The 12,614-nt window shown below is 28.7% G+C and overlaps 1 protein-coding gene across 1 annotated transcript in view; it reads right to left on the bottom strand.

Annotated features, from left to right (window-relative positions):
- Positions 1 to 12,614, bottom strand: part of LOC123297522 (matrix-remodeling-associated protein 5-like) — a 217,067-nt gene that overhangs the window by 118,716 nt on the left and 85,737 nt on the right. The window lies entirely within an intron of this gene.

The raw sequence follows: 12,614 nt of genomic DNA, 5'->3' as shown, positions 1-12,614 counted from the left end.
ATAGTCGATATATTTATCTCTTTCTATTTGTTATTATTTCAAAAGGAAAACGTACAAGAAAAAAAATATAGTTTAAGCATCGTATAACCTCCATACCTCCATAAATAAAAGATTCTTTTTGTGGCATTACAAGCAATCTCTTCACTTACCATTAATCGAGAACTGAGTCGTTTCTGTTTTGGAACGAAGTTACCTTAACACAACCTACCATGGTGAACAAACTGGTAGAAATCGTCACGGAATCATGTGAGATGTGTTTAGTGTGTATGTGTGAGCCATATACTTGGAAAAGACTACATGTTCTCATACTTGACACTTATCAATTTTATTACTATTCTGTAAGCTAAACAAAGAACAATTTATTATCGGTAATTAATTATAATTAACTAACTTGGTACCCGCCCGCTTCACTGGGCTTAAAAGTAAAAACCACCTTTCTGATTTCAAATATCCCCCTTCAATAACACTTGAAGGGATCCCTTTAGATAAAAGATATGCACAGTTTTCAATTTTTTAAATTATAAAATAGTCATTTTTCGTTGAGGATATCAGAAAAGATGGCCGTGAATTGTGTGACATTTAATATTTTAAATTTTTACAGAAATTTTTAGTTTATGGTTCAAAATGACGATCATAGATGGAGCAGTAAAAATCACAGTTTCGCAACAAACAAACATCCTTACTTTTACATTTAAAATATATAATGATAGGGATTAGTTTATATCTTACAGAATTAGCGATCGGCGCTTGAAGTCACTTGGATTATTCATTAAACCAATATCATAAACAAGTCTGAGAAAAATCAGAACTACCTGATTTGATGCAGACTGTAACGTATAAAGTTACTATAATAGGTACTCGTTCGGTGACCCAAATTCTTCGGTAGGCATATCATATAAACGATTTCGAGATAGTTAATATTTCATTAATTCCTTTGAGCTTTACATAGAGGTAAACAAATATTACTACTCGGCAAATAATACATATTCTATAAATTTTTGTCCATTTTGATATTACTTTTTTATATTTATATTATGAAATATATGCTGTCGGTTCTATTTTTTCGGATTATTATATTTTCGAATATTTTATTTTATTTTTATGAGATTGTCGACACTGATGAACATTTTATGTGTTGACATATAATTATGTTAAGGAAAATGGGAAACATTTAAAGGTCGTGACACACCTTCACCATTTGTAGGGCATTTCTCGATCTTTTACCGTAGTATAGTGCTTAAAATAACTGATAGCCAAAAGCTTTAGCTAAGCCCTCATTTTGCTCTAATTAATGTATTATGTTCGAAATAATTTTCGGTGATGGGCTTTATTGAGTACCACTTTCGACACTTTTTTTGATTTTTATATCATACGGTTAAAAAGTCAGTGTAGAACACATTTTTGCATCTTTTGGGGCTTCATATCTGGCGCTATGTTCATTCGAGAAGAAAATTTATTTCAAACCCATCTTTGATGGAGCAATTAATATGCTACCTTGCTCCACGTTGACGATGAGGTCCTAAAAAATAGACTTGAGAAAAGAAACTGAAGTGAACGTTGGGGTGTTATTTACTCGAACATTTTAAAAAAATTATATCTACCTGGATAGAAACTTTTAGTTCCAAAGAACACTTATTGAACTTTTCTATCGGGAAATTTTTAAATGAATCAGGACTCACTCAAATCAGATTAGATAAGTCAGAGTCATCAAAACTGACTAACATCATCCAAGACTATCAATATCAAATTCAAAATTGAATTAATATATTGTTCTTATTTAAGAAAATATAACTTTCTAGAAGAAAAAAAAAGTTTGTACGATAAAACGTGACAAAAGAGCGCCTGATGGATTTACAAGGACTAAAAAAAGGAACGGCGTATTCTGATTTTCGCCCTTCGGTGCCCAATATGCTAAAAACGGCCCTGGAATTTAATTTCTGCTGAATATACACTAATGCCCAGTTATGCTTCATATGCTGAAATATAATTTACATTTATTGTGTATAACTACTGTATTGTGTAATATATTTGCGCCTACCTCGGTTAACAGTAAAACTAAGACTCATCAAAGGAAATTAATTGCTACTACATGTAGTAGCTAGTTTCAATTTTGTTATTGCATGAATAAAAACCATACGAACTTTCATAACATTTTTTTTTTCATCTATTTAAAAAGAGTTGATTATGTTATTCAAAAATATAAAATAAAATCTAATACAAGTCATAAGTACGTTTTTTACATTAAATGTAATAAATAGTTTTTTAATGTTTTCATGTGAATAAAAATCATAATAAAAAAACTTGTGAGCAGCAGAGTTTTGTCACTAAGATCATATTTTCCCTCCATTGGATGCTTCTTATTATTTGATGTTTCTTATTCATATATCATGCATGTGTTTGATTGTTTGTTTTTCTTTACTTACATGACGAAAAAAACCTTTACGTAATCAACACTGTCTATACGTGATATTTCAACAATTAACACAGTTAATTGTTTGTTTTCACTTGTTGGAATAAAGTTCTATAGAGGAGCACTCCCCCCAGGGCCTTTAATAAAAATCAATCCATGCTGGTTTTCCAATAAACAGACAGAAACTGAAAAACAAAACTGAAACTGTAATGGATATTACAGTTTCAGTTTGCTAAAATTTTGTAAAAAGTAACAGTTTTGTTTTATTCGACACAGGGGCATCATACTTTTAGTTTATAAAAGATACCTAGAGGAAAAGTTTTAGCCAGAAAGTAAATTTTAATAAAATAACAAACAGCAGTACGAACATTTTTTTCATAAATCTAACAAGTTCTGGAGAAACCGATGAAATAATCAAAGAAAACTAAAGTTTACAAATTAACAGTTATATTTCAAAGTTGGTCATTATTACAAGATAAACATTTTCAGAAAAGTCGAGCAAAACCGAGTTTTCCATGAAATTTCTGCCGAATTTATAGCATTATAATTTTATTAACAAAGAAATTTTCGAACAAAAGTTGTTTGTTATTTTGTAAAGAAAAACTTTCTAATTTAAACTTATCCACTATCTGTATCTAGACTACCATAACTCTGAGACTTCTGTGAAACTTCTGAGGTAAATGGAATGGATTACACTCGGTTTCATAACACTTCTCCATGAGTCTTGGTTGACCTTCGACAGTGCATAAATCTATATTTTCGGAGACTTATGACTAATAAAAAAGCAAAGGTTCAAAATAATACACAAACACAATCCCCTCCCCACCCGTGCACATACACATACATGTAAACTCATTCTCATATATAAACATTTCTTATGACAGCGCCTGCTGTTCATGATTAATATATTAACTGTATTATAACTATACGCCCCTAATCACACGTGTACATGGCACGCGACAATATCATTTCATATCACAAATAATTGATGTCTATATTATCTTTCACTAACAAAAATTTCTGCACATAATACTCTTAGTTTATGTGGGACTTTAATGCTAAGCGATAGAAATTTCTAAATAACGATAGAAACAAGTGAAAACAAACAATTGACTGAGTTAATTGTTGAAATACCATGCATAGTCAGTGTTAATTTCTTTATCACATAGCACATACAAACATGTGACACATACATAACTGATAATCAAGTATAGTACATATTATAAAATTTCCGCCTAATTGGCGCCTTCACGGGTAAACAGTGATGTTTACGAAAAAATGTTTCAAACAACAGTTGTTTAATTTTTGATAGGGAACATTTTTTACATTTAAACTTTTGTTCTATCTCTAACGGTTTACAAGATGGGTCCTACGGACCCAAGACCCAATTGACCTATGATGCTCATTTACGAACTTGACCTCACTTTTTACGTCCTGAGTACGCTGTAAAAATTGCATTTCGATATCTTTTTTCGTTTTTGAGTTATCGTGTCCACAGACGGACGGACGGACGGACGGACAATCGGAAATGGACTAATTAGGTGATTTTATGAACAGCTATGACAAAATTTTGTTCCTAGCATCATTATTTTTAAGCGTTACAAACTTGGGACTAAACTTAGTATACTATGTATATTTCATATATACATGGTATAATGAGTTAATGGTTACGGTTGATGCTGTAAAAGTCATCACTGTACAATATACCTAGTTTAAAATAAAAACCACAATAAACGTAACTCATTCATTTTTTTATAAAATGAAATTATGAATTTTCAGGCTATTATCGTTATTTTATAAATTAATTGTTGTACGTTGTTAAAAACAAATTGTCTTTTTACATAATTAAATTTATTCTTTACTCTATTCGCCTTTTTATATTAGATGATAGCACATCGTTTATCAAAACCTCCGCAATGCATATATCTTCTTGGCTATTTGATGTTCCTTGTCCAAAAATATATTTTAAATTAGAAATCTAACGAATATATACAAATATGACGGTCTTATTTTACTAAAATTTTAACTAAAAGACCACGTGTTGATTAATTTTGATTGCAATCTAAATATTATCAAAGATAATAAATGAGAACTCTTGGATATTTCGAAATAAATTTCGATTTTTGCCTCAATTTCCTAGATCAATTTTTTGTATTTCGACTACGAAATAGTCATCATTACGATTTATTAATTCATACTGATGATGATTGCTTGTTAGTCGAAACACGTATTTATAAAATACAAAAAATTGATCTAGGAAATTGGGGCAAAAATCGAAAATTTGATTGCAATGCAATAATACAGTTATAATGGAAACGGCGAAGAGCTTTATTGATTTTACAAGCTTTTTTATCTTGAACTAATTATTTATGGGCTACAAGAGTCACTTCCTTTCACTCTTAGAACTATATTTCGCTTAAAATTTTATTGCACAGTAAATGTTGTAAAATTTTTGTGTGGTTTGTTTTAATGAGAGTTACTTCATTTCATTCGCAGAACTATTGTACACTAAAAATTTAGCTGCACAGTACAGGTTGTCAATTAATGTTTAGTTTGTTTTAATAAGAGTTACTTCCTCGCTTTCGTAGAACTCTAGCTCATTAAAAATGTTATTGTACGCTTAATGTTCTCAATTTTACCCCGCAGAACTATAGTACACTAAAAATTTCATTGCACAGTAAATGTTGTCAAATTTTGTGTGAATTTGCTCGTTCCGTTTTACGTTATTAAAGGGGGACTATTTGAAAAAAGGTCAAAATTCAGAAATAAACTCATAAAATTGCAGATTTTATAAAACTACCAAGATCCAAGCTTACTAAATTTTAAGGGTAAGGTAAACTTCTTGCTCTAGTACATATGAATATTGCACTCTGAATACACTTACTTAACCATAATTCAATGATCGCAAGTGATGACATGAACTTCAGTTTAGAGAGCGCTTAGAAAATTATTAAATTCGATAACACTATGAAAAAAAAAAAGATTCTCTTGCATTCAACAAATTGCCTCCTAAGTTTTGTTAAAAATGGATTTTATGGAGTGAATTTGAATGATCATTAGAGCAAATTTGTAAAAGTAGAAAGGAATACCAAAAAATTATTTTTTACAGTAAATATCTTGTAGCAAAGTTACATGGACAATTTTTCAACTTATTTAATATAATATCCGAATGAATATTCAGTATCCATTTTAACGTGTATTATTTTTTCTTTGTTAAAAATATGAATTAGCCTACATTGTTTTTGGTTAACGTTATTTTAAAGCATTTTTTTTTTTTTTTTATAAATTAGCCTCAGGACACATTTGTATACTTTTATGAAAACATTTACTTTGGTTCCATTGAGAACACGGTGTTCTGTTATTGACTGCAGATCGTCGGCCTACAGAATAAGCTCATAAAGACGAAGGAAAAAGGCATTTACCAATTTTGGATTTAAGTCTTAGTTTGGGCGCTACAGGTATGGCAAAAATTGATAAATTTGTTCATTCACTGACTATGATTGGATAACCAGCAGCCGAGGATAATCAGTAGATATTAGTATCTATCATTTAATAATATTAAACTAAAGAAGGGATATGAACTGATTTCAATTGGATTATATTATTTTGAAAAAACATTTTAAAAAAGTATTTTATTGGTTTGGTAAAATCCTACTTTTTTTATTTTTATTATAGTTTTCCAAGAAAACATTAGATTATTAGTAAAAAAACAAATAAGACAGGTAGAGTTTTTTAAGAGGTAAACTTTTTCATATAAATTATAAGCTAACCAGGCGATATATTTTTTTAATATTTTATTCACTTTCTCCAATATCCGAGCTTTTTATGTTTTTAATACTCCAGGAGCACCACTTCATTCCATTCATTCAGAAATTGTTAAAGTGATGCGTAATGGAACTAAAAAACTTTCAAAAGTGCTTGCAAATATTATTTTAATTTAAATGTTTAAATAGATGATAGAATGCAATTTAAGCAAACAATTCAGCTTTAACTGTTTGCCAATTCAACCGAGTGGTGTCGTTTCAAAGTTTTTAAAATAAATTTTATAATATTGAAAATTATTAAAATTAATAATAAAAAGCGCTAACTGCGGTAAACCAGCCATGAATGTGTCAAAGCCTTTTATTATAAATAAATTAAATAAAATTAATTTATTGAAAATGAAATGAGTGATGTATTAAATAATAAAATGTATTAAATGAATAAATGCAAAAATTTGGTAGTTCCTTTGCTTAAACAATTGTGAGTGAATACGAGTGAATAAAAATCTTAATGAGCGGAAAATATGACTTGAATGATGGAGATCTGTTGCTCACCGGTTTTTTTTGTATAGATGCAAAAACTAATGTTTGAATAGTTCGGAATAAAAATAAACAAATTTATTTTATTTTAGTTGAATAAATAAATATTCATAACAAATAAAAAATAGAATTAATTTCAAACAAAAATTGAATTTTTTTCATTACCAGATAATTATTCTATAAATTGTCATTTTTAATGTTTGATTTGATAATTTAATTAACTAAAATACTGCAATGCCTTTTTTTTAACACATCATATTTTTTTTTTTGAATTAACGTTTATAAATACTTCGCATTGGATCATTGAACCAATTGTTTACAACACATGCATCCAATGAGATGCATCTGTTGAAAATCATCACATAATAGGGCTTTGCCTACTGAGACCTACATAATTGACGAGATCATCGATAATAAAAAAGCCAAAATAATCTACAAAAACCTCGCAACAAATATAAAATGGAGGGCAAAACTTATTCTTAAAACATTTTCTTGATGTTCACAGATAGTTCTAACTTATTTACGGGTATTTACGGTGAAGAAAATTCCAACAGCATTGATTAAAAGTCCTAAATTTTCGATATCTGAGAGCTCTTTAGATGAGTGGTTGAAATTTTTATTTTCGAGGATATGATTAATTTATTAAACTTATATATAATTAAATAAATTATTGACTAACTTGATGGACCGACTAATTCTGAAACGCTTTTTTTTATAATCATAGTAACTGTTTTTTAAATAAATAACAAGTGAAATCGTTCTTTAACGTTCTTTGGCACATCAAGTTTTAGCGAGTGACAGCTGCAACGAATGCAGGGAAATATTCATATTCCCTGACTCGTTAATAAAATTTCATTACAACAAAATTTATTATTTGTTTTAAATTTTCGTTTCATAGAACATATTGTTTCGGCTGAATGTATCAATCAATTTAAATAAAATTCGGTGTAGAGAAAAATTAACGGTGTAAGTGACATTTGCAAAAATGTTTATTTTTCACACTGAATTGGTAAATGGTACACAATTATGCATTGTTGTTGATTAAACCATCCACAAACTTGAAAACATATATTATATTGGCATGGACGTGCAAGATAGCATATTTATATATTACACTATTACGTACTTTATCTGGTTGGAGAACGATGGGATCCTCAGGTGAATCCACTCTTGAACACGCCACATAATATTGAACATGAGAAAAACAGTCACTGATCGTTAGTCTACACCGGCTAATTTTAAACTCTGACCTTGTGCCTTATTGATAGTCATCGTAAAGCAACATTTTACTGGAAACTGCAAACACTTAAATTCAAAATGATAGTCCGATGGAATCAGAGGGATTCTCGGAATGAATACGCTTTCACCTTCATACTTTCCTGTAAAAATTGTTGCTTATCGATAACGTTTCTTTGCATGGTTTTTACTCGTAGTCTGATGTCATTACACAATTTTGGGGGATTCAAATTACGCAACATCATTATTAGTTCACCAATTTAATATGAGGTGATATTTTCGGTGGGTTGAGTGTGTGTAGAAACTCGACCGGATAGTGAACAGTATCTTCTACACACGGGGTTATAAAAATTGCAAGCTTTCTGTTTCAATCGACGAAAATTTGTCTCAAATTTATAAAGGAAGTTTCACATTTACGTGGAATAAGTCTTTTTACTTTTTTTGTAATCCGAACATACCCGTATCCGTCTTATCTTTCCATGCTCTTAATTTGGATATCAGGCTTTATGAAAATGCACGAATTTCCATCATCATTTTTATTTAAACGATGACAATTTTTCACTAAATAGTATCAATATTTCCAAATATGAACAATATACGAACAACATTTAAAACATGATGGTAGAGTCTCAGATCAGAGTGAGAGACAGTTAGGCGGATGTTAATCTAGACTCGTATTTTGTTATGGGTGCTTGCAAAAACCCTTAAATCTGAAATAAATGAATGATTTTAAACATTGGCAATAAAAGTTTAAAATTAGTTATTCGTCAACAGTTTTAACATAAAGAATAATTAATAAAAACTAAAAAACACGCTTTTTAATTAAAAATTTTCACTTGCTCCTAAAATATAATGTTCGAGAAGCCTAAACGAAGAGATTAAACCCCAAAACCGCACTGCCATAATCCCTCGACCAAGAGGAAATTTTGTGTTAAAAAAAACTCAAGATTTGTGAATTTATTACTCATAACTTCACTTATCAACTGTAAAATCGTAAAGGAAAAAAAAGGTTTTAAGCAAATGTAAAATCGACTAGTTTTGCATATTTTTCCAAGCTTTCTCGGCACCTACGCATCCAAATCTGATTTACCAGACATCAATCGATAGATTTTTTTTGACATGTAGAACTCTCCAATTTAATTTTTGTATTGGACGTCAACTTTTTTTTTAATTGCAAGAAAACCGTTTTTTTTTTTTTAATTTTGCGAATTTTTTTGGTTAACTTAGGCATTGGTTAACGTATTATTTGTTTTCTAATAGCAATTTTGTCATATTAAACATTGGGCCTCCGTAGATTAATTGGATTATTATTATATTATAAAAATGGTTGTTTAATTAATATATATGATTGTATTTATTTTATTTACACAAATATATATAAAAAATTAAAGTTAATTTTATATTATGTAGGTACATAAAATAATTTTAATTAGATAAAATATTCAACCAATAAAGCGTGTGAGTATTTGTTATAATTTTTGTTGTTAATTTTATACTTTGTTGGGGTTGAATAATCACAATAGAAATATATAATTTAAATAATTTTAATAATTAATTCCATTTTATAAAACTGTAATAAATACGATAGATACACCATATACATAATATATACAAAGCTTTTCAATATACCTACATAATAGTGATTCGAATATATGAAAATATAAAAATAATAATCCGGTTTGTAAAATAGAAGTGTGTTATTATTACACGGCTGACCAAGAAAATCAGTGTATACGTTTTTATAAGGGTTTATGTATGTATGTTAATTTTTTTATTCCACCGTAAATTTTAAGGAGATATGCAAGGATTGAATAATACTAGGGATTTCAATAAAACTATACATTTTTTGATTAACATAATTCGAAAAATCTTGGGCTTTTTATACCATGTATATATGAAATATACATAGTATATTAAGTTTAGTCCCAAGTTTGTAACGCTTAAAAATAATGAGGCTGGGAAAAAAATCTTGTCATAGGTGTTCACTAAATCACCTAATTAGTCCATTTACGGTTGTCCGTCCGTCCGTCCGTCCGTCTGTGGACACGATAACTCAAAAACGAAAAAAAATATCGAGCTGAAATTTTTACAGCGTACTCAGGAAGTAAAAAGTGAGGGCAAGTTCGTAAATGAGCATCATAGGTTAATTGGGTCTTGGGTCCGTAGGACCCATCTTGTAAACCGTTAGAGATAGAACAAAAGTTTAAATGTAAAAAATGTTCCTTATCAAAAATTAAACAACTTTTGTTTGAAACAATTTTTCGTAAACATCACTGTTTACCCGTGAGGGCACCAATTAGTTGATTATCAGTTATGTATGTGTCACATGTTTGTATGTGTAATGTGATAAAGAAATCAACACTGACTATGCATGGTATTTCAACAATTAACTCAGTCAATTGTTTGTTTTCACTTATTTTTAATTTAATTAGTAAAACTAAATGTTTTATAATTTTCCTAAAAATAATAAAATGATGCATTAAGGTCCAATCGAAATTGGTTTAACTACATGTATAGTTTTATAGTAAATATTTTACTTTGATTAATTTGACATTGATTCTCTATTAGCAATGCTTTTGAACACAGTCTGTATACAATGTGTTTATACAAACCACTCTAAAAGTATATAAATATGAAGGGAGAAATTTATTCCAGGTTAAGAGTTTTTATAAAAAAATATACATTTTTTATAACAATTTCTCATCATTTAACTTTAGATTTTTTCTAGCTGATTGAGTTTTTTCATATTATGGGGAATGAATTTTTCTAATTTATTGTACTGGACGTAGAATTACAGGGTGATCTTCTGATCAATTTTCATCGCATTTACATATTTTTTGTAGCTAGAGAGATGTAAATTTAGTTATTCTACATCAGCTGACAATAATCTAATAAGTTACAAGCATTAATGGATCATTAATAATATTTTCTAAACTACAAAATTTTGTTTCGTGGCGTTTCATTGCTTTATGCTAAACGTATAAATGTTAGTACAGTTTTTAATAATTTATTATACCATGTATATATGAAATATACATAGTATATTTAGTTTAGTCCCAAGTTTGTAACGCTTAAAAATAATGATGCTAGGAAAAAAGTTTTATCATAGGTGTTCAAAAAATCACCTAATTAGTTCATTTCCGGTTGTCCGTCCGTCCGTCCGTCCGTTCGTCTATGGACACGATAACTCAAAAAGGAAAAAAGATATCGAGCTGAAATTCTTACAGCGTACTCAGGACGTAAAAAGTGAGGTCAAGTTCGTAAATGAGCATCATAGGTCAATTGGGTCTTGGGTCCGATCAATTAGTTTTAATACATTGTTAATTAGCATATATGGATATATTTATTTGGCCGTTTTTCCGGAATTTGGCAAAATGGCTGAATATATCACAATTTTTGATTTAACATTTTTCTTAAGAAAAAAAAATTCCCGACAATTTTTGTTTAAAACTTCAGCAACCCCAACAACCACAACCCCGTTTTTTTTTTGCCTTTGAATAAGTTCACGCAAAAGGATTATTTTAATTGATCATTACTTTATAAGGAGATAATTGGTCCGAAATTTATGCCTCGACTGAATATGTAAAATTTGCGCATGCAATGTAGAATACCAATCAGACAATTTAACTAATTAATAATAGAATAGTACAACTATTTTAATTATATTTGAAAATATTTAAATCATTAGATTTCATTGTTAATATTTAATTAAATAAATTAAATGTTAAAATCATAATGAATTTATTGTTACATCCGAATAAATAAATAATTTTTTTAATATTATACCAACGTAGGTAGGCTGCTATAATAAATATATTTAACAAATGTAATATAACGTTATTATTATATAAATAAATTAGCACGAATATACGTTTTAATTAGTTAAAAATATTATATCATATTTTGTTGTTAAAAATTTAATAACATTTATTATAGTTGTTGGTATTACATTGTTGTTGTTATAGGTTGTCCGTTTTGATGTCATTCTGTGTAATTTCAGGGTGATTAAGGAGGGTGACTCGCCAGTAATAGAAAAAAATAAATTAGTAGATAATGATCCGAATTTTTAGTATGTTATAGTTAACGAAATATATTATTGTATAAAACAAAAATTTGGGTATCTTACCGTTCAATTAAGAGAGTTTTTATTAATTAAAAATACACTAAATAACATAACCTGTTATGAGGATGGTATGTTATTTAGTGTATTTTTAATTAATAAAAACTCACTTAATTGAACGGTAAGATACCCAAATTTTTGTTTTATACAATAATATATTTCGTGAACTATAACATACTAAAAATTCGGATCCTTATCTACTAATTTATTTTTTTTAAATGTTCCTTATCAAAAATTAAACAACTTTTGTTTGAAACATTTTTTCGTAAACATCACTGTTTACCCGTGAGGGCGCCAATTAGGCGGAAATTTTATAATATGTACTATACTTGATTATCAGTTATGTATGTGTCACATGTTTGTATGTGTAATGTGATAAAGAAATCAACACTGACTATGCATGGTATTTCAACAATTAACTCAGTCAATTGTTTGTTTTCACTTGTTAAACAATATTTTTAATTGTAATCCAATATAGTTATTCAAAATATCATTTACACAATACTTATCCCTCCCATTAGTACATTCAAGGTGTTACAGGTTAATG

The sequence above is a fragment of the Chrysoperla carnea genome, chromosome 4, assembly GCF_905475395.1.
Source record: "Chrysoperla carnea chromosome 4, inChrCarn1.1, whole genome shotgun sequence".
Taxonomy (NCBI): domain Eukaryota; kingdom Metazoa; phylum Arthropoda; class Insecta; order Neuroptera; family Chrysopidae; genus Chrysoperla; species Chrysoperla carnea.
Note: the sequence above shows the minus strand (reverse complement) of the source record. Positions and strands in the feature narration are given on the sequence as shown.